The sequence below is a fragment of the Micromys minutus genome (assembly GCF_963924665.1).
Source record: "Micromys minutus genome assembly, chromosome: 4".
Lineage (NCBI taxonomy): Eukaryota > Metazoa > Chordata > Mammalia > Rodentia > Muridae > Micromys > Micromys minutus.
The window spans coordinates 45962099-45990063 of NC_137973.1; positions in this window are offsets into that span (position 1 = coordinate 45962099).

The following is a 27965-nucleotide window of genomic DNA, read 5'->3' on the forward strand; positions in this document are numbered from 1 at the left end:
TTATGATGTGGAGACAGCACCATTAGGAGAAATGTGTTCACTCAGCAAAGGAGGGACGCTCTGTTTTCAATTTTCTTCAGAAGGTGACTGTATTCCCCTAAGTGTTCACTTTTTGGGACACTTTCTTGGCCCTAAAGATCAGATACAGGAGGTAAAAGGAGGTAAACACATAACAAACAATACCTCCATTGATTGGACAACAAATAGACTTTCGGGGCTTACCAATACCACCCACAATGTCACAAATGCTTACACTAGACCCACTATCTGGCTTAGGGGCTGTTTCCCATTGGCAAATATGACCAGTAATTCCTCACGCCCTAAACAGCCTAAAATAGCCCCTCGCTGCACTTGGGCTTATAATTGAGATATACCCCCTTGGTCAGAGTTTCAGTCCTTTTATGCACGATGGGTAGATAAAGGTCAAAAATTTACTTTTTCTCTTGATATGATGTTAGATCCTTATGATCCTGGGGTGGCAAATCAGGGCATGTTTCTAGAATGTCACCTTTCAGAAAATGGGCTTTGTGTGGCCTCAATGGGAGCTGCACAGATTTAAACCCCTTGTCCATGTTGCGGGGTGGAAATTATGGTTTTTCCAATGTCACAGTTCATGAGAAGTATACAGAGGTAGGAGAGGACGAGGAGGCAAAAAGCACATTTGGTAAATCTGTGGCAGAAGTTGTACGTTTTGAGAAAAATCACACCAACGTTGCCACCTTTCCATCCACTCCAGTTTGTGTTTATCCTCCTTTTTTATTTTGTCTAATGCTTCTTTTACAAATTGCACAAATGCTACATGCTTGCTGTCTCAGTGCTGGGATGCTACACGGTTTGATAGAGCTATGGTGGCTCAAGTGCCATGCTGGATCCCTGTGCCAGGGAGACTGACATTAAAGTGTGGTATAGAGTAAAGAGAGACTTTGGCATTATAGTTAATCAACGATTAGACCTGGTAGAGGAAAGACTTGACATCTTGCTTCAATTGGCACAAATGGGCTGAGAAAAGAAAATGGGTACTTTGTGCATTACCAGTATTCCCTATTACAACTGGACAAGGGCAGCTAATCTGTCCAGAGAGCTTTCATTATATCTTACAGGAAACTGTTCAGAAGTATTTGATAAAAACCTCACTCAGCTACGGACTGCTGTTATTGCCATCAACTCTGCAAGGGTGGATCCAGCAGTCCTAGTGGGATTCCAACAGCTCGGCTCCTGGATTTCTTCAGCTTTTCTCCTACTTCAAAGAATGGGTGGGGGTGGGACTCTTTGGAGCAATCCTTTGCTGAGGACTTGTGTTGCTTCTCTGGCTGGTTTGTAAGCTCAAGGCCCAAACAAAAAGAGACAAGGTGGTTATTGCCCAAGCGCTTGTCGCTCTAGAACATGGAGCATCAGCCGATATCTGTTTGTCTTTGCTTAAGCAGTAGGTCACCGGCCAGACAGCTCTTGCACTCCTAGAACTTCGGTTCATTGCACAGGATTAAAGTGTCTGGCTTGAGCAGCCCATGAGGGATGCCGAGCTAAGCATCACACTGAGAGCCCCTTGCCGCAGGGTATCTCTGGGAGATATGTCATCTTGCATGATGGTTGCCTGCCCCAGTGTCCCTCCCTCAGAAAAACGGAAGAGTGACAGGTCATGAGTACTGCGGGTTACAAAAAGCCTAGTGGTTACTCCTGTACATGGTCTTTATACAACTTAATGAGGATTTGACTTCTATTTCCGCCCTCCTAATATGGGTGTCCTACTTTGCTTAAAGAATAAAAAAAGGGGGAGATGTGGGGCACTGCCTGCACATTCTCCATTACAAGATGGCACTGACATCCGGCTGGAGTTAGCAGTAAACAAGCCATGTGTGCACGCGCTGAGTAACTTTCCACTCCTTGAGCTCTGCCTCTCCTGTGGCGTCATAGGGCCTGATGAGTTTCAGCCAATCAGGGGGCTCCACATCCAAGGCGAGGACTGATTCCTACATAAGGAGATGGGCTAGATAGTTCGGGGTCTTCATCTTCACTTGTTGCAAGCTTATGCTCTGCCTCTCAGGATGCATTAAAGCTTTACCACAGAAGAATCCTACTTGTGTGCCGCGACACTAGCAACCACCAATCTGAAGAAAAACAGAAATTAAAATTATGACTTGGCTTCCAGCACCTGTCAATTATGTTCGTGGCTATAATGGCTTCCAATCAGATGTAGATCAGGCTAGACACCCCCTTCTTGCCTCTATAAATACTTGTCTGAAACTAGGCTCAGGATTTCCCCTTCTTCTCTGCTGCATCAGAGATGGTGGGACCCAAACTCAAGCTTGAATAAAGAGGTGCTAGTAAGATTGCATCAGAATCACCTCCTTGGTAGTCTTTTGGGCTCTAGGAATGCTTTCTGCTACAACAGTTTCAATCTCTATTTCACTTTCTATTGATTATGTATCACCTGTATATTTTTGTAAAGCTGAAAATCCAAACTTGAATCATCTTAAGCTGAGGATAATACATGTAGTATTCAAAGTAAATAGATAAGAATGTAATAATATATTATATAAATACATGTCATAATATCAATAATAATGAATATATAATAAATATATAATAAGTATATAATAAATATGCTCATTGAGAAAGTATAATATTCCATTCTGTTCCCTTTGTTTTGCTTTTCTAGTATATTCATCTTTAAAGCATACTTTTGGAATAGTATAAAATAGTATATTTTCTATCCATACATATAAAATTAAAAACATACTTTATTATTAAAAATTGTATGAGTTAGATATCAAACTAACTCAGGTGTTATTTATTATAATCAATTTGATTTTGTCCATTTTTTTACAGATCTGAGTCCAGAATCATCTGCCAATATTTCTGGTTGTTATGTCATAGGACAAGAAATTCACTCATTTAAGCATAATAACCAAAATTGTGATTTTATTTTATTAAAAATGAGAATATAATGCCAAAGATGGCAGTTGCCTACTTCGTTGTTTGGGAGAGCAACTATCAATGAGTTCTAGGCATGAATTAGTGACATAGCAGACACCTTTTTAATTGTGTCTATATCTAGAACTTTTTCAACATCTTTGTTACATGTATATCAGGTTTAAATAGTTTCTAATTTTGTTGAGCAATTGGCATCATTTGTGTTAATATTCACGTAACCCTCTCTACATCTCTGTGTTGCTGCCACAATCAAAATTTAGGAGTTAAGACAAAAATATGGCTTGTATTCTTGTCATCAATAGTAAATTATTTATCATTCATTAATAAAATTATTGTTCAGGCATGATGCCAGATACAAGACAGCAGCCATTAGAGATAAAACTATCCTCTTTTTCTTAACTAGAAATATATATTGGGAGGTAATTAAGTGAATGATTTGTTTACAACAGTAACATCAGGAAGGTTATATTTATGAAACCTTAGTAATTTTGCAGATTTAGCAGCAAATTCTACACCTACAGCACACACATGTTGTCTAAAAATTTGAGGAAAACTTACAAGTAAAATGGAGAGGACAAGTCTTTACTGTGTTAAGAGGAAAAGAGGGAAAATATTCATCAAAGTTGTATCAGTTTCTGAAGATTTCATAAGTTTCTTCAATATTTTACAATATTTTCTGTATTATTCAAAAACATTACCATAACATTGTGTTATAATAAAACGTGAAATTTTGTGAACTATTATTAAGTTTTACTGAGTCATTCTTTTATAGATACATCATTTTGTCTAGTATTTAGTCTTTGACCATTCTTAAGGATGCAGATCTCCTGAACCCTTTACATTCCTCTTTGACAGAGTTACATTGGAGGTAATGAAGTGAGACTTGGTGTATTCTCTAGAGTCACCAAACCCACAAAATCTATTAAAACATAAAACAAATCCAAAAGTTTCTTGACCTTAAATAAATTTTTTATACAATTACATCTGAAGCTTTAAACAATACCAACAACCTAATTTGTTTTCTCACTCATCAAATATTTAACGGGTATTTGCATATGTAAAATATAAGAATTATTGAGGATATTATGGGAAACACTTTATTATTGGAGAATTAGGAGAGAACAAAATTTAAAATAAATACTAATCATTATTTAGTTCCTGGGTTAAGAAAAAACAAATCTGTGAGTGTAATATTCTGGTCTGATTGTATAGTTCATCTACTCAGAGTCTAAAAAAAATGTTTACAAGCTCAGTGGATGCAATGTAGGGTTAAAGGTAATGTGCATACCCAAATAAGACCATGTCACAAAGTTTATTAAATAAATAAATAAAAGTAAAATGAAATAATAGATACAGCTCAGTGGTGAAAATCTAGCTTTGGTAGTACAAGTGCCTGAGTTCAATCTTCAAAATCACAGACTAGAAGGAAGAGGAAGAAAAATATGAAGAAGAGAAAAATAACAGAAAAGAAAGGAGAATGTTGAAAGCAGATGGACACAAGAGAGGGAAGCACATACTGTGTAGTTACTTGGCTATTATTAGTTAGACTCTGTAGTAAATTGACTGATATGCCTGTAATTGACTAAACCTTTACTAATTTTTAAATATGATGAGTGCAGTTTGGCATGTGTGGTGGTATAAAGATGCTTGGCCCAGGGAGTGGCTCTATTTGAGGTGTGGCATTGTTAGAGTAGGTGTGGCCTTGCTAGAATAGGTATGGCCTTGCTAGAGAAGTGTGTCACTATGTGTGTGGGCTTTAGGGCCATCTTTCTAGCTACCTAGAAGACAATCTTCTCCTGTTTGCCTTCGGAACAAGATGTTGAACTCTTAGCTTCTCTTGCATTGTCTCTGCTTGCATGCTGCCATGCTCCTGCCTTGATGATAATAAACTGAATCTCTGAACCTGTATACTAGCCACAATTAAATGTTTTCCTTATAAAAGTTGCCTTGGGAATGGTGTCTGTTCATAGCAGCAAAATCTGAAGAGGGTGTGTGTTGGATGTGCTGTTTCAACTTACTCTTGGTACTACAATCTTAATGTAAAATAAATGTAACTTGAATTTTGCCTTGTGCCTTGAGTTATATCAACAATAATTCCTTCCTCCAATAGAAGCCTCAGAAATCCACACGTCAATTGGCAGATTAAAATTATGTAAGAAAGCTACATTTTATTCACCTGTTCGTCAATTTGGTATTATAAAATTATCCAAAACAAAATGTGAATCAAATTTAATTAACTCATACTAGATTCATATTCAAATGACAGCCTCATTTATTTATCCTATTCAGTGGCTTTCGAACTTCTGTCTATGATAAATAAACAGCTATGAACTTGGTAAATCATATGTCCTTTTTAGACGTTGGAGCTTCTTTGGCTATATCCCAGTGACTGTGATACTTCACTCAGGATGATAGTCTCTAGTTCCATCTATTTGCCTAGAAATTTCATAAAGTCATTGTTTCTAATAGCTGAGTAGTACTCCATTGTTTATATGTACCACAAAATCTTTATCCATTCTTCTGTTGAAGGACAGCTGGCTTCTTCCCAGCTTCTGGCTATTATAAATAAGGCTGCTATAAACATTGTGGAGCATGTATCTGTTATATGTTAGAGCATAGTTGGGGTATATGCCCAGGAGTAGAATAGTTGTGTTTTTAGGTAGTACTATGTCCAATTTTCTGAAAAACTGCCAGACTGATTTACAGAGGGCTTGTATAGTTATAGAAGATGGCAACGACTCTAATTTCTTTATTACCCTGATTATTTTTTGAGTAGAGGAAGGCTACTGAGTTGAGTTATGTTTTTTATCCAGCAATTTTGCTGAAGTTGTTTATCAGCTGTAAAAATTCTCTGGTTGAATTTATGGGGTCACTTACATATACAATCATATAATCTACAAATAGTGACATTTTTATTTCTTCCTTTCCAATTTGTATCCTTTTGTCTTCTCTTTGCTGTCTGATTGTTCTGCCTACTAATGTGCAATACTATATATTAAATAGGTAGACAGAGTCAGCAGCCATGTATAGTGCCTGATTTTAGTAGAATTCCTTCAAGTTTCTCACCATTTACTTTGATGTTGGCTACTTGTTTGCTATATATTGCTTTTACTACGTTTAAGTATGAACCTTCAGTTCCTAACCCTTTCGAGAATTTAAACATGTAGTTGTGTTGAATTTTATCAAATGGTTTCTCAGCATATAAAGAGAAGATCATGTTTTTTTTTTTTCCTTTGAGTTTGTTTGTATAGTGGATTACATTGATGGATTTCCATATATTGAACTATCATTGCATCTATGGGATGAAGCCATTTGATAATGTCAAATGAACTTTCTTATGTGTTCTTGATTTCGGTTTGCAGAAATTTATTCAATAGTTTTGCATCAGTGTTCATAAGGGAAATTGATCTAAATTTCTCTATCTTTGTAGGGTCTTTGTGTGATTTGGGAATGAGAACAATTGTGGCTTCGAAGAATGAGTTGGGTAGTGATTCATTTGTTTCTATTTTATGGAATAATTTGAAGTTATTGGTAGTAGGTCTTCTATGAAGGTCTGGTAAATGGTAGAATTCTGTATGAAATCTATCAGTTACTAAGTTTTTTGTTTTTGTTTTTTTTTTTTTTTTTTTTTTTTTTTTTTGATGACTGCTTCCATTTCTGTGTTATAGTGCTGTTAAGGTGGCTTATCTGATCCTGATCCTGATTAAAATTTGGTGCCCAGTATATGTCTAGAAAATTATCCATTTCCTCTATATTTTCTACTTTTGTTGAATATGGGCTTTTGTCATAGGGTCTGATCATTTCTTGAAATTCTACACTTTCTGTTTCATTTATGATTTTGTTTTATTAATTTGGATACTCTCTATGAATTCTCTAGTTAGTCCATCTGGGGGTTTATCAATCTTGTTGATTTTCCCAAAGAATCAGTTTTTGGTTTTGTTAATTCTTTGTATAGTTCTTTTTATTTTCATTTTGTTGATTTTATTTGTGAGTTTGATTATTTCCTGCAATTTACTCCTCTTGGGTGTATCTAATTCTTTTTGTTCTAGAGCTTTCAATTGTGCTATCAAGCTGTTACTGTATGCTCTCTCCAGTTTCTTTTTGGAAGCACTCAGCACTATGTGTTTTCCTTCTAGCACTTCTTTCATTGAGTTCTTTTTTTTTTTTTGTTTCTTCTTTGACCAATATATCACTGAGTAGAGCATTGTTTAGCATTTATGTGTATGTGGGCTTTTCATTTTTTTTTTTTTTATTTTTGTTGTTGTTGTTTTTGTTATTGTTATTGAAGACCAGCCTTAGTCCAAGGTTATCTGATAGGATGCATAGGATTATTTCATTCTTCTTATATTTGTTGAGGCTTGTATTATTTCTGACTATATGGTCAATTTTTGAGAAGGTACTGTGAAGTGCTGAAAAGAAGGCATATTCTTTTCTTTCTGGATGAAATGTTCTGTAGAAGTCTGTCAAATCCATTTGGTTCATAACATCTGTTACTTCCACTGTGTCTTTGTTCACTTTGTGCTCCCATGATCTGTACTTTGATGAAAATGGGATATTGATGTCTCCTACTATTATTGTATGTGGTGTAATATATGTTTTGAACTTTAGGAGAGTTTCTTTTATGAATGTGTGCAGAGTACAGCAGATTCCCTGGAACTGCAGCTATAGATGGTTGTAAACCCAATTTGTGTGCTAGAAACAAAACCTGGGTACTCGGAAAGAGCAACAAGTCATCTTAAGTGTGAGCTAACTCTTGAGACTCTAAATTTAAATGTTACAGTGACGTACTCAGTATTATTCTTAAAATATTATTTTCTTTTAATATTTAATATGTTTGAATAAATATTAAGAGATGAAAATTTCAGTGACAAATGTGGGCATTTTAACTCAAGTCTATGATCTCAGTGCTTATGTGCTTATTTGTATATGTTTAAGGCCAACATGGGCCATATATAGTAGGTTCTAGATCAGCTTAGACCACAGAATGAAACCCTTAAAAAAAAAAAAAACAAATAGACAAATCAAAAGGAAATACAAATGATAAACAATAAAAACCTAGCTCTTGGGTAAAGTCTTCATATGAATGTACTTATTTATATTTAAATATCTTATTTTTTTAATTATAAATATATTCATGCATACAGGTCTCTCTCTATATGCTTGGGTCTTTATAAACATGTTCTTGTTAAGAAAATATTTTCATTCCGTATTTCCTTATTTGACAATATTTTTAGTCTGGGGATGCAGAATCTTTCTATCCCATAAGACCTAGTTAACAACTTGATATTCTGCTATTGCCACCAACTGAAAAACCCATAGCTCAGAAAAGTAAAGAGAACCGTTTTCTGTGCTTGTAAGTTATAATTTTATAGCAGGTAAACCACAAGTGACTAATTCCTAAGCTACCCAAAAAGGATTTTGCATGTATTTAGTGGGATTGAGCCTCCCAATTGGCCACTGAGAATAATATAAACTATCAGTTATAATGTTCTTAATATAACATTGTATCAAATTTATACATTTGTTTAAAGGGACCTGGAAGATGGAAAATATTTTTTAATTGTAACTGCTCTTTAACAAGTATTTCTATTGTTTAATAGTAAAAATAATGTTTCTTTCAGATCACTGTGTTTCTATAGAATAGTACTTTTAAAAATGTGTTTTTGTTAGATAATAAATGCTAGCCTGATGTGTATGCCTTATATAAGATTTGAAATGGTGCAGTGTACTTCAGCAGACTTAACAATTGTGGAAGCATGCAAGTATTGCCAGACTTGCTCAGAGTTGAGGCCTGTGTCTCCTTTCTCATGGAGAGAGTTGCAATTTCTGAGGCATTAATGTGTGACAGCAGCAGCTTTTTTTAAACATAATTGTCATTTACTTAATGAAAAATTAATAATATAATTTATTTACAATGTCTTCTCATGTAATAGTTTTCACCCAATAGTAAGCTCATTAAATTTGTAATGAGGATCAAATGTTAGTTACAAAAAACTGTTTAATAGGACATTGAGCTATGGTGAGACTCAGGTATAATTTTTATTGCATGAATTTCTTTACTTGTGGTATACTCTATAAATTGTCAAACTGTAATCTCTCCTCATCTTGCATGTCCATAAATAAGCAGCACATGTTTATAATTCCAACCAGGTTACACAAATGCAAACCACAATTCTTTTTGTGTTTCTCCTAGTTTCTTTAAAAAGCTTCCTTTATAGAATTTAAACCATGTGTCTCATTGAAATGAACACAATAGCACTCTCATGGGACATTGAGTGCAATATTAAAATAGGTAAAAAACAGAAATAGAAAATGTTAAAAAACAAAATGGACTGTCTAGATGTTAAGTGAAAATTTTTGATGTCAAGTCTGATCAGATGAGTTCCATCACCAGGACCCATACTGAGCAAAGGGAGAAGTGAATTCTGGAAGATATCTTACCTCACACAAACCCTGAAGCACGTGTTGGCACCAACAGGCATCCACTATAGCAATCACACACATAACAAATAAAAATTTTAAATAATAAACTTTTATAAGTTAGAAAAACACATGATGTTTTACCTTTCAACTAATGGGCAGGGCAATCACAAAACTGAACAATTAGTCAGGGTTAGTAGTACACCCCTGCAAAATCCCAATACATGGGAAGATCATGTGTTTGATCTAACCTGAGGTACTAAGACATTGTGATAAAGATACTTTCCAACAAATAAAATAATCAGATAGAAGGTGTAGAACTATATGAACACATATGTACCCTGCTTCTTAAATATCATAAAAATTGATCACAGTTGTATTCTCAAACACCTTAGATAACAAAATACAGAAGATGTTTTATTTATTCATTTTTTTTGAAATAAAGTATTTTAAATTATGGCCATAACTGTGTGGACATGGCTGGAGTATGTGTGCTCCTGTGAGGATAGGTGCTTACAGTGTGTAGAAGAGGTGGAGTTAAAGTTGAGGAGCTTCTTGACTTGGGTCTAAAAAGTAAACTCTGGTGCTCTGAAAGAACAGTGCTCACAGTGGGTGCTGTTAACTTTTGAATGATTTCCAACCAATTGTTTATCCATTTTTTAAAGTATTCTCTTAAAATATTTTGAACTTGTTTTCTATTGTAATACTTCCTCTTTCTATTTTGTTTATGTTATTTTAAAATTTTTCTTTTAATTTTTTATATTTAATTGAATAATTTATTTATTTACTTTTTAAATGTTATCCCCCCTTTTCAGTTTCCCCTCTGCAACTCCCCATCCTATCACCCCTTACTCTGCTTCTGTGAAGGTACTCCTCTATCCACCCTCCCAATCGAACCTCACTGCTCTAGCATTTCTTTACACTGGGGCATCAAGCCTTCACAGGATCTAGGGCCTCCCTTCCCACTGATGCCAGATGAGGCCTCTTCAGCTTCATCATTCCATCCCTTAATTGGGGTCCCACTAATCTGTCTCATGGTTGGCTTTGAGCAACTGCATCTGTATTAGTCAGGATCTGGCAAAGCTTCTCAGGAGACAGTTGTCTCAGGCTCTTGTCAGCAAGCACTTCTTGACTTCAGCAACAGTGTCTGGTTTGGTATTTGCGTGTGGAATGGATTCCCAGGTGGGGTAGTAACTAAATGGCTTTTCCTTTAGTCTCTGATACTCTTTTTGTCTCTGTTTTTCCCTTTATTCGGGAGCAATTCTGTATTAAAATTTTGCAGATGGGTGGATGGTCCCATCCCTCAACTTGGGGGGTGGGTATACCCAATTTCTAGATGTGGTCTCCACCACGCTCCCTTCCCTTTATGGGGTATTTCAGCTACTGTCACCCACATGGGATCCTGGGAGACTCTTGATTTCCTGACACCTGAGACTTTCTGGTTGCTACTCCCAGTTCCCTATGCCCTGTAGGATGATGTCATTATGTAGCAAGGTGGGTTCAGGATAAGGTGAAACCTATCATAGGATGAAAAGGAAGGATAGGCCGGGGAAACGTCAAGAAAGGAGAGAGGAGGAGGGAAACAGAGGAGTCGAGGAAGCAACATGGAAGCAGACATAGATGTTCCTCTCTGCACATCTCTATATAGATTCAGGTTGTTATGAATGTTTTATAAGGGATAGAATTTTACAGAATGATCTGACTTATATAGTTGGGCAAATTATATCATACCAATTGAATGAGAAATTTTTGTGTGGTGCTTTCCTTTATACCTCAACTCAACACCAAGGGAATTGTGAGAGGGTAGCTGTAGATTGTCCTGAAGCTTTATGCATTTTAATGTTAATTCCACTTCCTCAAGAAGGGCTCCCTAGTCACATACTGAAGAGATGACTTTATCTGAACTTTCTCATTTTAATTAGTAAAATAAAGGAAAGTCAGTAGGCACTGCAAGGGAGAGAGGAGAGGTCTGAGGAGGTCAGAGGCAGGTGGTGGAAGTCCTGGCAAGATGGAGGTTTCTAAGGACCAACTAGACCCAAGTCATATTAATAGGCATTAAGTAACTAGGAACATTAAGACTTTTATAAGTCTAATATCTCATATAGAAGGGCAGTTTGTGTTTTTGTCTATTTGATTTAATCTTGTGTAGAGGTTTTGTGGATTAAGAGTTGAACATATAAACCTGTATGAAAAGCTATCAGGCTGTAGAGTTGTATTTATGTGGGATTTAGGGGCACAGAAACACCCCGGGACTGAGACAGCAAAAAGGGGGTGGAAAGCTGCCTGAGAAGGGAGTTCCGCAAACAAGTTGGGCCATGAGAGCTCAAACCGGGCACCAGAGGTGCGCACAGCTCTGTATCAGGGACAGGCCTGAGGAGTGAGACCTCAGAGCTAGTAAAGGGATAAACCATTTTTATTTTTTAATATTTACCGCAACAGATAGCCACCCCTGGGAATATGGGGTGGCAATGGAGAATGTTAGCAGAGTTGCTGACTTTCCTGGCTAGCAGAGAGACATCCGGGAGTGATACTTACAAAACGACAAAAGCTGCTGAGAGGAATTAATGATAGCTCTATATGGACCTATGGTGTGGAGCGACTACTTGGGTTAGAGAGAGCTGGGGCAGTGCAGAGCGGTAGAACGTGGAAGCTCTTCAAAGCTTTATAAAAAAAATTACTTGAATAATCCCCCATTGATACACATCTCCTTCATCTCATCCCATTCCTGATTGTGCCCATCTTTTTCCCATGTCCCTTCCTTTATTTCCTCCCAAGTTCCTCAGAGCCTAAAATTATTTACATGTTTCTATTGGAGGGGAAGAATACTGATGAATGGGAGGAACCTTATCAGAAATTCTTCTCTTTATTCACTCGCTTAAATTGCATCTTAACTTTGCTAATAATGTTGCTCAAACCTTGGTTTCCCAATAAAGCTCATTGAGCAACAGTATCAAACTCTCCTGAATGAAACCATCAGGCAAAAAAGAAAACCAGGAGTAAGCTTTTAGGAAAACACCAATAAGGATGAAGAATACAAACCCATTTATAAACAATGTGTTTTTATCATAGTAAACAGCTTTTTTTTAAATCTCAGAACATATTTAATCTCTGTGGTTAAATGAGAAAGCTATTATAAATTCTTTTGTCTTTATATCACATTTTCATACAAGCCTTAGATCTCACCTTTTATAGGTCATAATGTCCTCACTATGGCCAATAGTTCATTTTTGTTATTTGAGAATTTCTTGTGTGAATACCTGTTTTGATCAAGTTTACTTCCAATCCCCTCTTTTCCAATTTTTCCCATAGTTTCATTGTTCTTTCTTCTTAAATTTGTGAGCATAAAAATATAAATCTACTAAATAAAGTTATTGCTGCTGCCTCTATGAACTTGGGTGTAGAGCCATCTGTTAGAAACGGGATACACTCTTATATCTATGAAGAAAAATGTCTTTTTCTTTCCTAGCAGCCATCAATTACCAATAGTTACAGCTAGTAGTAGAACATAATGAATATCCCTTCTTCCTTTTATTTTGTTTTCAGTGTTGACCAGCTGTGGGACTCTGTAGTAAATAGAAGCTTCTCTGACAAGACTTAAGAAAGACTAATCTATGGATATAATGAAAACTTTTTAATAGTCAGCCTAATCCTATAACTGTTTATAAAAATGTTAGTCATCCAATTTTTCTCTAGAGTTGATGACCCATATAAAAGTTTCAGTAACAGAGCCAAGCATGCTTTTTCTTTAAATCCATTTAAAAAATGTTTGATTCTCCTCTAACATTTTTTATTGAACAACTTTATTTTAAAAAACAAAGATAAATGTACAAATTTTAAGCATTTTTGCATAAAAGTATACAAATATGAATACATTTTTGTCAGTGTTTGACATTCTTTTTAAAGGTTTGATAGTGTGTATTAAGATATTACTAGTTACAATGAGCATAAAGTACATGTGAAACATTTAATTCACTGTTAATTCAATGAGTTTATCGTTCCAGGAGCTGGTAGTGTTTAAATCTGGTTAAGATTGAGGATTATGTTTCTCCACCAGTGGCATGCATAATACCTTCTATCATTATAAAAACTAATCTGAAAGGTAAGTAAAAGCTTTATATTTCCAAATTCCATAACTCAGGTCTTTAGCAATAGAATCTTATCATGAAGTTAAAAAAAAAAAAAAAACAATGGCAATAAAATGCAATGTTTGGAAAAGTTTATATAGTTCCATTGGTCAACTCCATGACAGGTTAAAAGTACATGGGTCTGTGAAAGACAGTGTACTACATCCAATCAACATCAATTTAAGGTAACTCCACTTAAGCATTTTGTATATTAATTCATAATTGTATGATATATGACCACATATATCACATATGTATGTGTATGCATGTGTATATGTATATGTATATATATGATGTATAAGTATATGATGTATATGTATATGTGTATTTATGTGTATCTGTGTGTATCCATGATGTATATTAGAAGAGCTTGAGTATAGCTCCCATGTGTCTTTTGAAGAGGTTTTTATACTAGGTTATATTTACTAATTGTCTTAGGGTTTCTATACCTACACAAATCTTCATGACAAAGAAGCAGGTTGGGGAGGAAAGAGTGTATATAGTTTAAACTTCCACATGTCATTTATCACCAAAGGAAGTCAGGACTGGACCTCAAATATGTCAGGAAGCAGGAGCTGATGCAGAGGCCATGGAGGGATGTCGATTACTGGCTTGTTTCCCTGGCTTTCTCAGCCTGCTTTCTTATAGAACCCAAGTCTACCAACCCAGGGATGGCACCACCCACAATGGTCTGGGTCCTCCCCGCTTGATTACTAGTTGAGAAAACGACTTATAGATGGATATCATGGAGGCATTTCCTCAACTGAAACTCTTTTTTTTTTTGTGTGTGTCAAGTTGACACAAAACATTTTGTTTTAAAAATTTTTTATTGGTTATTTGGTTTATTTCCAATTTAAATATTATACCCCTTTCTGGATTTCAATCCCCAAGTTCCCCATTCTAACCCTTCCCTCTGCCTCTACTAAGGTGCTTCCTCATCCACCCACTTGCTCCCAACCCACTTCCCTAGCATTCCCTATACTGGGACATAAAATCTTCACAAGACAAAGGGATTCTTCTCACACTGATTCCAGGCAAGGCCATCCTCGTCTACATACACAACTGAAGCCATGGGTCCCTCCATGTGCATTCTTTGGCTTGTGGTTTAGTCCCTAAGTGCTCTGTGGGGTCTGGTTGGTTGATATTGTTGTTCTTCCTATGGCGTTGCAAAGCCTTCCGGCTTCTTTAGTCCTTCCCCTAACTCCTCCATTTGAGTCCTTGTGCCTAGTCCAATGATTTGCTGCAAGCAAACAGAACTCTATTAGTAAGGCTCTTAAAGAGACTCTGAGGAGACATCCAAATCATGCTCTTTTCAGCAACAACTTCTTGGCATAAACAAGTGTCTGGGTTTGGTAGCTGTATATGAAGTGAATCCTCGGGTGGGGCAGTCTCTGGATGGCATTTTCTTCAGTCTCTGCTCCACTATTTTTTTTTTTTTTCTGTATTTTCTTTAGACAGGACAAAATCTGGGTTAAAATTTTTTGAAGGGTAGGTGGCCTATCCCTAAACTGAGGACCATTTGAGTCATGGGAGCATCTTATTTCTTGGCCATCTGGGACTTTCTGGTGGCTAATCCCAATTACACATCCCCCATTACTACATACCTACTTTTAAATTCCTGGCCCCATCTTATCCCCCATCTTCTTCTATATCTGAACTGACCCCCCTTTGTCCCTCCCCTCTTCTCTCCCCCCCAACCCCTCCCTCACTATTTTTCATGGAGATTATTTTCATCCTCCTTCTGAGTAGGACTGTAGCATCCACACTTTGGTGTGATCGTCTTTCTTCTTGGGTGTTAAAAGGATCTGTGAATTGTATTGTGTGTATTCTGAGAATTTTTTTTGGCTAATATCAACATATCAGCCACGTATGTTCTTTTATGACTTGGTTACCTTGTAGCAGAAAGTATTTAAAATGTGGCAAACAGTTCCAGCGCACCACACAGCACTACCCCTAACAACTCTTGGTCCCAGTTATGATTTTCTCTCAACTTCTGTGACAAGCTCTATCTATCTTGTGGTTCTCCTCCACTGTGAACCTTACACCCAAGCAACCTGGTAAAATCAAGACTCTAGAGGTTCTAGCAGTAGCAGTTGGTCTCCCTTGCTTTTGCTTCAGACTGCACAAATTTCCAGCAACCACCCTGCTGTAGTTGCTGTCACAACCCACCCCAGTCTGGAAAAATCAAAGCTCCATAATCTTGCAATTTAACAATTAGATTTTTCTCAGTAAATTCTCACTGCACAAATTATTCACACATTAGACTCAGAGCCAAATGATATGATACAATATACCCTCCTAGACAAGACAAATCAATCTATACTAATCCATCCTTTGTAAGATATACATAACTACTTGTGGCTACTCAGAGCCTCATAGAGATAGGCCATCTATCTTTGTCCTCCTCCTTGCCTTTTCTTCCTCCCCTCTTCTCTCCTTTTTCCAAAACTCTATTTCCACTTATTCTTATTTTGTCCATTCATAGGCGTTGCTTTATCTTGTTCCTGTCCTCAGTACATATCACAGTAGCTCACTCAGGATGCTATTTTCTAGTTCTATTCATTTGCCTGTGAATTTTATAAAGTCATTGTTTTTATAGCTGAATAGTATGTATCACATTTTTTGTATCCTTTCTCTTTTGAGGGATATCTAGGTTGTTTTCATATTCTGCCTATTATAAATAAGACTGCTATGAACATGGTTGAGCATGTGTCCTTGTTTCATGTTGAAGTATTTTTTGTGTATATTACCAGGAGTGGTATAGCTATGTCCTATTTTATGAGAAACCACCTGACTAATTTCAAATGTAGCTGTACCAGCTTGCATTCCTACCAGCAATGAAGCCTCTCTCTCTGTGTGTGTGTCTCTCTCTGTGTCTCTCTGTGTGTCTCTCTGTGTGTCTCTCTCTGTCTCTCTCTCTGTCTCTCTCTCTGTCTCTCCCTCCCTCTCTCTCTCTCTCTCTCTCTCTCTCTCTCTCTCTCTCTCTCTCTCTCTCTCTCTCTTTCTCTCTCTTAGGCATCTGCTGACACCTGAGTTTTTGCTCTTTGTCATTCTGACTGGTGTGAGGTGGAATCTCAGGTTTGCTTTAATTTACATTTCCCTGATGTTTAAGAATGTTGAACTTTTTTTTATGTGCTTCTCTGCCATGCAAAATTTCCAAGTTGAGAATATTCTCTTTAGTTCCATACCCCATTTTAATAAGGTTGTTTGATCCTCTGAAGTCTAAATTATTTAGTTCTTTGTATTTTTTAGATATTAACGCTCAAACAGAAATAGGGTTAGTATACATAATTTTCAACTCTATGTGATGCTGTTTTGTCCTACTGACAGTGTGCTTTGCCATACAGAAATGTTCAGAGTTATGGTGTCCTATTTGTTGATTGTTGATCTTAAAACATAAACCATTGTTGTTCTGTTCAGTAACTTTTCCCCTATGACCAAGCATTTAAGACTCTTCTTCAATTTCTCTTTTGTTAGGTTCAATATATCTAGTTTTATATGAAGGTCCTTGATTCACTTGGACTTGAGCCTTGTCCACTGAGATGAGAAAAAAATTAACTTTTATTCTTTAACATGCATATGGTCAGTTGAACCAGATCATTTATTGAAAATGCTCTTTTTTTCCCACTGGATGCTTTTAGCTTCTTGGTCAAAGATCAAGTGACCATAACTGTAAGTTCATTTTGGGTCTTCAGTTGTTCCATTTATCTACTTGACTGTCTCTGTACCAAAACCATGCAGTTTTTATCACTATTACTGTATAATACAGCGTGATGCCAGGGTTTGTGATTCTTCCAGAAGTTCTATTATTGTTGAGAACAGTTTTAGCTATGCTGTTTTTTTTTTTGTTTTGTTTTCTTGTTTGTTTGTTTTATTCTAAATGAATTGGCAAAATTCTCTTTCTAACTCTATAAAGAATAGGGTTGGAATTTTGATAGGGATTACATTGTATTTGTAGAATGCTTTTCTTAAGATGGCTATTTTTATCATATAAATCCCACTGATCCATGAGCATGGGGAATCTTTCCATCTTCTGAGGTCTTATTCTATTTATTTCTGCAGGGATTTGAAGATCTTTTCATACAGAACTTTCTCTTGCTTGGTTAGAGTCATGCTAAGATAGTTTATATTATTTGTGACTATTTAAAAAATGATTTTTCCTTTTTTTTCCAGTCCTAATTTTCATTTGAGTAGTGGAAAGGTATTGATTTGTTAGAGTTAATTTTATATCCAGCCACTTTTCTGAGGTTGATTATCAGCTGTAGGAGCTCTCCGGTAGAATTTATATATATATATTGCTTTTTTATACACTCATATCATCTACAAAAATCTAGATAATGTACCTAATATCTTTCTGGAAAATTATCAATTTCATCTAGATTCTCCAGTTTTGTTGAATATAGACTTTTGTACTAGAATCTTATTAGTTTTGGTATTTCCTCAGTTTCTGTTGTTATGTCTTTATTTTTTTCCTGATTTTGTTAATTTGTATACTGTCTCTGTTCTCTCTGCTTTATCAGGCCAAGAATTTACATATCTTGATGATTTTCTCAAATAAACAGCTCTTAGTTTTGTTGATTTGACTTATAGTTTTCGTTGTTTCTACTTGGTTGATTTCAGACCTGATTTTGATTGTTTCCCGCTGTCAACTCCTTGGGTATATTTTCTTATTTTTGTTCGGTAGATTTCAGATGAACTGTTAAGCTGCTAATATATGATCTCTCTAATTTCTTTAAGGAGGCACTCAAGGGTATGAGTTTTCCACTTAGCACTCTTTACATTGTGTCCATAAATTTGTATATATCATTACTCTATTTTCATTGAGTTCTAAAAGTTATTTATTCATTTATTTATTTATTTATTTATTTATTTATTTCCTGACCATGTTAACATTAATTCAATAGGATTTTAACTTTCACACTTATGTGGGGTTTCTGTTGTTTTTGTTGCTATTAAAGACCAGCCTTAGTCATTGGTTGTCCAGTAGAATACATGGGATTAATTAAAATTCCTTGTATGTGTTTGGTTTTGTGTCTGAGTATATAGTTGATTTTTGAGAAGGTGTCATGAGTTGCTCTGGAGAAAATATATTCTTTTGTTATAAGGTAAAATGTTCAGTCGATATCAGTTGATTCTACATGTTCCATAATATTTTTTAGCTTCACTGTGTCTCTGTTTAGTTTCTATTTCCATGATCTGTATATTGGTGATAGTGGTATGTTGAAATCTTTTATTAATATGTGAGGTTCATGTGTTTTGACATTCAGTAATGATTCTTTTGCAACTATGGGTCCCCTTGCATTTGGGGCATAGATGTTTGAGTTTTCATTTTGATGGATTTTTGTTTTTGATGAGTATGTAGTGTCTTTCCCATTTTTTTTTTTAATAATCTCTGGTTGAAAGTATATTTTGTTGGATATTGGAATGGCCACTTGTATCTTGGGACCATTTGCTTGAATTTTTTTCCCAGCCTTTCATTTCAGGTAATATTTTTCTTTGTCACTAAGGTGTGTTTCCTGTATGCAGCAAAATGCTGAGTCTTGTTTATGTATCCAATCTTTTACCCTGTGTCTTTTTATTGAGTAATTGAGTCCATTGAATTTGAAGGACATTATGAATATATAATGACTGGTTCCTGTTGTTTTTGTGGTTAGATGTATAATTATTTTTGTGTGTTTTTCTTTTTCTTTTTGTTATTTGTTCATTTCTTGAATTTTCTTGAGTGTAATTTCTATTCTTGGTTAGACTTGTTGTACTATTTTTCTCATATGTATTGATTAATGGAAAGATATTGCATAAATTTGGTTTTATCTTGGAATACCTTGGTTTTTCTATCCATTATATTTCCAAATTTTATGTGGTATATAGCCTGGACTGGCATTTTTGTTCTTTTAAGTTCTGTATGACAATGGTCTAAGATCTTCTAGCTTTTGGAATCTCTTTGAGAAATATGGTATGATTCTGTTAGGTCTTTCTTTAAGTGTTACTTGTCCATTTTCCCTTATTGCTATCAATATTCTTTCTTTGCTCTGTGCATTTGGTAATTTAATTATTTTATAATGAGTAGAATTTATTTTCTACACCCATCTGTTTAGTGTTCTGTAGGTTTCTTGTATGTTTATAGGCATATATATTTTTAGGTTAGGAGAGTTTTTTTTTATAATTTTGTTGAAAATATTTCCTGGCCCTTGGAGTTGGAATTATTTACTCTCTTGTATACATATTATTCTCAGATTTTGTCTTTTCATTGTGTCCTGAATTTCTTGAATGTTCTGAGTTAGGGGTTTTAGCAGTTTGTAGTTTTTTTTTTTTTTTTTGATTGTTGTGTTGATGTCTTCTATGGTATCGTCTACTCTGAGAATTTTCTCTTCTATATCTTGCATCCTGTTGGTGATGCATGCATCTGTTGGACCTGATCTCTTTACTAGGTTTTTTTCATCTTTATGGCTGTCTCCATTTGTGTTTGATTCAATATTTCTATTTTCATGCTTAGATCCTGGATGATTTTATTCAATTGCTTTACTTATTTGGTTGGGTTTTTCTGTATTTATTTATGGGATTTATGTATATCCAGTTTTAAGTGCTTCTATTTGTTTATTTTTGCTCTTCTGCATTTTTAATTAATTTTTATTGGCTATTCTATGTATTTACACTTCAAATCTTATACTCTCTCTCCCTCACTACCCTTTCTTCTCCCCTCTCAACTTGCTTCCATTAAGGTGCTCACTCTCCCAATCACCCTCTTCACCTCAGTGCGTTGGCTGGTTGATCATGTTCTTCCCACGAGTTTTCAAACCTTCCAGCTCTGTCAGTCCTTTCTCTAGCTCTTTCATTCAGGTCCCAATGTTCAGTCTGATATTTAGCTGCAAGCATAGACTTCTGTATCTATATGACTCCAGGAGAGCCTCTCAAGAGACATTCATATCTGTTTCCTGCCAATAAACACTTCTTGGCATCAGCAATAGTGCTTGGATGTGGTGGCTACATTTGCGGTGGTTCTCCAGGTAAGGCAGTCCCTGTAGATCATTTCTTCAATCCCTGCTCCTCTATCTGACCTTGTATTTCCTCGTCTGTTTTGCTCTCCTTTTTACAATGGACTGAGGCACTCACATTCTGGTCTTCCTTCTTTTTTAGCTTCATAAGTTTTGAGGATGTTTTTTAGGTATACCAACCTTTTTTGGTTGTTTTGTTTTATTTTTGGCTAGTATCCACTTTAAGTGAGGACATACTATGAGTACTCTTCTGTTACTGGGTTACTTCACTCAGCATAATAGCTTCAAGTTCAATCCATATGCCTAGAAATTTCATGCCCTTGTTGTTTTTAATAGCTGAGTAGTACACCATTGTGTACATGTACTATACTTTCTGTATCCATTCCTCTGCTGAAGGACATCTGTGTTCTTTACAGCTTCTGGCTATTATAAATAAGTCTTCCATGAACATGGGATCCACTTGCATTCTTCTGCATGCTGAATGCCAGTTGAAACAGCACTATTTGTTGAAGAAGCTATCCCTTTTCCATTGAATGTTTTTAGCTCCTTTGTCAAAGATCAATTGACAGTATGTGCGTGGGTTTATTTTTGGGTCTTTGTATTCCATTGATCTAACTGCCAGTCTCTGTACCAATAATATGCAGTTCTTATCACAATTGATGTGTAAAACAGCTTGAGGTCAGAAATGGTAATTACACCAAAAGATTTTGTTTGTTTGTATGTTTTTGTTTTTGTTTTTTTATTGTTGAGAATCGTTTTTGCTACTCTGGGTTTTATTATTATTCCAAATAAATTTACAAATTGATCTTTCTAACTCAATAAAGAATTGAGTTGGAATTTTTTTTGGGGTTGCATTGAATTTGTAGATTGTCTTAGGCAAGATGTCCATTTTTTAGTGTTGATCCTTCCAATCCATGAGCATGGGAGATATTTCCATCTTCTGAGGTCTTCAATTTTCTTCTTCAGACACTTGAAATTCTTGTCATACAGATCCTTTACTTGCTTGGTTAGGGTCACACCAAGGTATTTCATTTTCTCTGTGGCTATTATGAAGGATGTTGATTCTTTAATTTCTTTCTCAGTCTTTTTTTCCTTTGAGTTGAGGGTGGGTACTGATTATTTTGAGTTAATTTTATACCCAGCCACTTTGATGAAGGAGTTTATCAACTGTAAGGGTCCTCTGCAAGATTCTTGGGGTCATGTCAGTATACTACATCATCTTCAAATAATAATATTTTGACTTTTTCCTTCCCAATTTGTATCTCTTTGACCTTTTTTTGTTGTCTTATTTCCTGGCTAGTATTTCAAGTACTATTTTGAATGGGTAGGGAGAATGTGTACAGCCTCTTTTAGTCCCTGAGTTTAGTGAAATTGCCTTAAGTTTCTCACCATTTACTTTCATGGTGGGTACTGGTTTGCTATGTATTGCTTTTATTATATTTAAGTATGTACATTGAATACCTGAACTTTCTAAGACTTTTAACATGAAGGGGTGTGAAATTTTGTCAAATGCTTTCTCAGCATGTACAGGGATAATCATGTGATTTTTTTTTTTTTCTTTGACCAGCTCTTCTTTTACATTTCTTTAAGGACATAAAAACTTCCCACTTTAGTGTCAATATAGTTAATCAGAATAGCTTCCTTATAGCTAACGTTTGTGTTTTGGTTAGAACCAGTCTCCAATTGTAATATGTTTATTGTCTGCTATTCTTGCTTCACTTTTGATAATGAATGTTATGTTTGCTGGGTGAAAATTGCTTTTGTGACCTAAATAATTCCTGAATGTACCTTACTTAAAAATAATGTCATGCCTCTGTTCAATATCCTGAGCCATCAGGAAATGCAAATTAAAACTATTTTGAGATTCTGTCATACACCTGTCAGAATGGCTGGGATCAGAAACAAAATGACAGCTCATAATGGCATGGATATGGAACATGGGGAACACAGCTCCATTATGGGTAGGAAGGCTAATTTGCATAGTTATTATGACAATCACCATCATGGTTATTCAGAACACTGGGAATTCATCTATCTTGAGACCTGCACATATGCCCAAAGGATAGTCCATCATACCATGACACCTACTCAACTAACTCATATAAGCTTTTTCCCCTAATATTCCCAAATTGGAAATATCCTATTTGTTCCCCTGCTGAAGAATTGAGAAAGAAAATGTGATACATTTACAAAATGGGGTATTACTCAGCTGTTAAAAAAAGAGGACCATGAATTTTTTTAGGCAAATGGGTGAAATTTAGGGAAAAAAATCACGCTGAGTAAGGAAACCAAAACCCAGAAAGACAACGAATCTTCTAACTTATAAGCAGATATTAGCTGTTATATGAAAGGTAATCATGCAACAATCCACAGACCCAGAGAGGCTAAGTAACAAAAAGAACTGGGTGTGGGGGGTGGCAAAGAGATCTTCATGGAAAGGGAGATATAATAAATTTTGCAGGTGTACTGGGGAGTGTGGGATGATAGGACCATGAGGGCTTCTGGGAGAAACTACTAGAAGGGATGACTGGAATTGGGAAAGTCACATTTCAGGGCAATGTGGAAACTTTGGAATATTTCCTGTAATGCAAGGGTGAGCTTAGCAGAGGCCTGTAGTGATAGGGAATACAGAGCCTGAACCAGCCATCTTATGTTACCAGGCAAAATTTCTAGTAGTGGGATTAGAACATCAATGCAACCATAAAATATTCAAAGTAGAATTTGTACTGTTTATAATATGTGAAAGAGTAAATGGTGGTGCAGAATTTAAGGTATGGATCTGTCAATGAGTGGTCCACACTGAGGCCCAGGCCACAGAGGAAGCCCATGCCTTAAATGGTCTAATTGTCTAGGAACCATAGCCTGGATGTCCCAGAGATATGGGATAGAACCAAATTCAATGAAATAATTCCTAATGATATTTTTCTATACTGATAAATAGGAGCCTAGCTTAATCACCATCAGATTGGCTTTATACATCAATGATGGAAAAAATTGTAGTGACCATAGATAAACATTAGGAGCTCATGGATCCTCACTGAAAATGGAGAAGAAGGATTGCAAGATTGGGGACTCAAGATATTTACCAAGAAGATAGGTTAAGGAGTCTATTAGCAATAATCTTGAAGCTAAGAAGCAATAACTCAGATATGTATGTGTCTGAGTTAAATTCCCTGTATATTCTATGGTTCTGTAGCTTGATAATCTTATGGTACTTGTAACAGCATGAGTGAGAGTTGTCTGTGGCACTTTTGCCTAGTCTTGGGATCCTTGTATTTCAAATGGGTTGACTCATCCAGCCTTAATATGAAGGTATTTGCCTAGCTGTATTATAACTTATTTTGTGATAATTTTTGATATTTCCAGAAAGCCTTCTCTTTCCTGAAAGTAAATGGAGAAGGGGGTAAATCTGAGAAAGAGGGGCTGGGATAGAGTGAGGAGGAACTAGGAGAAGTGGAAAGAAGAAAAACTGCAGTAGGGTTGTAGTTTATGAGAGAATTTTTAAAAAGTAATGTTACAAAGTGTTTCTATTCTTAATAGTACTGAAACCCTCATTTTTATGTGTTAATCTTGAAACTTAATTTTTCCAACTTGATAAAGAAGTCCATGGATTAAATAAAAGCCTGTTTTCCTAAAAATAAAAAAAAATATTCTTTAATCTGTTTGATTTAGCAGGATCTCACATAAGGTTTGAGGCTAGAAGGCTTAAATTACATAGGAGAAATTACTTCAAGCCATCAGAATCCAATCATTAAGATTTTTATTGCTCATTAAAGCTGCCTTAATTAAACTGATCACACAAAGTATTTAAATGTTCTGTAAATGCTGAGTATAACAAAAATGAGACAGACTATATGGAACATATTTAAAGCAATATAACCACCTGAGAACATGTTAACTACTTTCAAGTTAAGGGCCATCTGGCTATGACAGCTGTTGACCTTGAATGTCAGAGTCCATTTACATGTGTTGGATTACTAGATAGGGTAAAGAATAATTCTACTTCACTACATGAGGGTTTTGCTTTGTAAAAGATCTACAACTGGTGTCTTTCTCTTCAGTAAAAGTTCATAATTTATTGCTACATTTTATCACATTCTGTTTAATGTAGTGATCTGTCCTATTACTCAGATTATGAATGGTGGTAAATACTCACTTCTGCCTGCTAAACTGAATTGACATTCAGCCATTAAATACCATATCCATAAAGTACTGGAGGAATAAGACAGAGGGCTCTTGGATAAATCTTTTCTATGTAAACATGGGAATGTGAATATGAATCCCCAATGCTCACACAAGATTTGAAGCATTGTGAAATGCATCTGTCACAGAAGCTCTGACTGATATCAGGTACAGTTCACTCAACAGCCTACTTATAACAATGAAATGTGTTTCAGTGAGAGACTTCTCCCAGAAGGAATGTATAGAATCAATTGAATGCATCTGAATGTCTATTTCTAGCCTCACAGAATCACAGCAGTGAATGTGCCTATACACAAATATGCATATAGACAAACACACAATCACAAACCACTTGAACACAGACTTTATAGATTCTTCTCTGAACGGGTGTTTGCAAAAGTGAATGAGACCATATCATGTCCTTCTGTTAGGAATAGGGTTGAAACCATGACAGTATAAGGCATTCACAAAACAATATATATAATAAAAATTAATATCTATATACATATAAGCTTCATCAGTGAACTTAAAAATATTGGTCGAGATTTTCTTATAAACAATAATAATTGTTCATTTAATAATTATGAAAGGCTTCTGTGAAGATAATGTGGATTGAATTTCAAAATCATAAACAAAAGGCAATGCATATGATTAAAGCATTGAACCCATAAAACATAACAAAATAACAAATAAGAACAACAACCAAATTTTTTATTTAACTGGATCAGTTCTAAACCTGACCAAATAAGGACAGTAAATGCTTAGTGATGGAAAAAGCATGTGTGAGAGAGAAAGGACGGGGGCAGGTGGTTCAGTGGCTGAGAGAATTTTTGGCATGCTTAATGCCCTTTAGTTGGTCTCTATCAACAAAATAACAATGAAAGTGAAAATATTTGTATCAGTAATTTATACAAGCATGATCATTTAAAAAAAGTAACATAAGAAAAAAATAAGCTGATACAGGAAATTAAAAGGATAATTTGATAGTTAAGAAACAATTTACAATACTATTTTTCATAAAGGTTTAATAGTACCTGAGAGATAGATGAAGACAAAATGTTTTCATTTGACTAGGCAGATTTATTCTATGATTTATTAGATATGGGGCCTTATGGTATAATTCACATTGCTCTCAGTGTCTTTAGCTCTTCTCAAATTGAATGGAGTGTATATGCTGTTTTTTCTAGCCTAAAATCTGGCAAGATATTACATTTTTGAAAAAGCTACAAAGCTGAATCAGTAAAATAAAATGTTGGAAAATTAGAAGAAAAAATGTAATGATGAAACAAAAATGATGTGCATTTGAATCTCAAAAGTAAGTTCAGAAGAACAAATATTTGCAGAGGTGATCCTATTGGTGACTTCCCAGAAGTCTCCACTCTAAAAACAATCTTGCATTTGTTTGATTACCATCATAAACTAAGAGTCTGTCTCCACAAAACATTTTTAAAAATTATGAATGGAAAACTGTTTATGCTGTACTTTCCTGAGAATGAGAATAAAATAATGCAACATTTAAAAGATTAATTAACAAGGTTAAAAACAAGTTAAAATGAGCTTATCTATTGAGAAACTGAGAAACTCCACCATGTTTTAGGAAATACAGGACCACATATAAAAATATTACAGCTTTGTGTGTAAAGATGAAGCATAATGATTTCTCTCTCTCTCTCTCTCTCTCTCTCTCTCTCTCTCTCTCTCTCTCTCTCTCTCTCTCTCTCTCTTTCTCTCTCTTTGGACTTTCTTTCTTTTGAATTTCATATAGACTGTAAGTTGTTTCTAGAGTATCCAGAGCTTCCTGGGGTTAGTGTACAATTATCAGTGACTCTATATTATGGCTGTTCTTTTGTGACTGGGTTACCGCACTCAGGATGATATTCTCTATATGCATCCATTTTCTTAAGAATTTCATAAGGTCATTGTTTCTGACAGCTGAGTAGTACTCCATTGATTAAATGTACCACAATTTTTGTATCGATTCATCTACTGAAGGACATCTGGGTTCTTTTAAGCTTCTGGCTATTATAAATAGAGCTGCTATGAACATTGTGGTGCATGTATCTTTGTAGTATGTTAGAGCATCTCTGGCATGTATGCCCAAAAGTTGAACAGGGTCTAGTGCTGTCCAATTTTCTGAGGAACTGCCAGACTTATTTCCAGAGTGGTTGTACAAGTTGCAGCACTATCAACAGTGGAGAAGTGTTCCTCTTTTTCCACATCCTCTCCTGCATATGCTGTCATCTGAATTTTTGATCATAGACATTCTGACTGGTGAAAGGTGGAATCTCAGGGTCGTTTTGATTTGCATTTTCCTGATGGCTAAGGATGTCCAGCACCTCCTTAGATGCTTCTCCACCATTCAATTTTCCTCAATTGAGAACTTTTTGCTCAGCACTGTATACCATTTTTAATAGGGTTGCTTGATTCTCTGGTGTCTAACTTCTTGAATAGTTTGTATACCTTGGATATTAGGCCTCTACAAGATGTGGGGTTGGTAAAGATCTTTTCTCAATCTGTTGGCTGCCGTTTTGTTTTCTTGACAATGACCTTAGCCTTAAAGAAACTTTGCAATCTCATTAAGTTCCATTTGTTGATATTTGACCTTAGAACATGAGTGATTATTGTTCTTTTCTGGAAATTTTCTCTTGTGCCTATGTATTCTAAGCTTTTCCCTACTTTCTCTTGTAATAGTTTCAGTGTACCTGGTTTAATGTGGAAATCTTTGATCCACTTGCACTTGAGCTTTGTACAAGGAGATAAAAAAGGGTCTATTTTCATTCTTCTGCATGTTGAGTGCCAGTTGGACCAGCACCATTTTTTCAGTAGGCTGTCACTTTTCCATTGAAAGTTTATAGCTCCTTTGTCAAAAATCCAGTGACTATATATGTGAGGGCTCATTTCTGGATCTTCTATTCTATTCCATTGAGCCATGTGCCTATTCCTGTACCAATACCATGCAGTTTTCACACAATTGCCTTGTAATATATCTTGAGTTCAATGATGGTGATTCCTGCAGATGTTTTCTTGTTGTTGAAGATGGATTTCACTACTCTAGGTTTTTTCTTATTCCAGATGAAATTGCATATTGATCTTTTCATCTCTATGAAGTATTGGGTTGGAATTTTGATGAAAATTGCATTGAATCTGTAGATTCCTTTTGGTAAGATGGCCATTTTTACAATGTTGATCCTTCCAATCTATTAGCATGTGAGATCTTTCCATTTTATGAGATCTTCCTCAATTTTCTTGTTTAGAGATTTGAAGTTCTCAGCATAAAGGGTCATAACTTTCTTAGTTAGAGTCACCCTAAGGTATT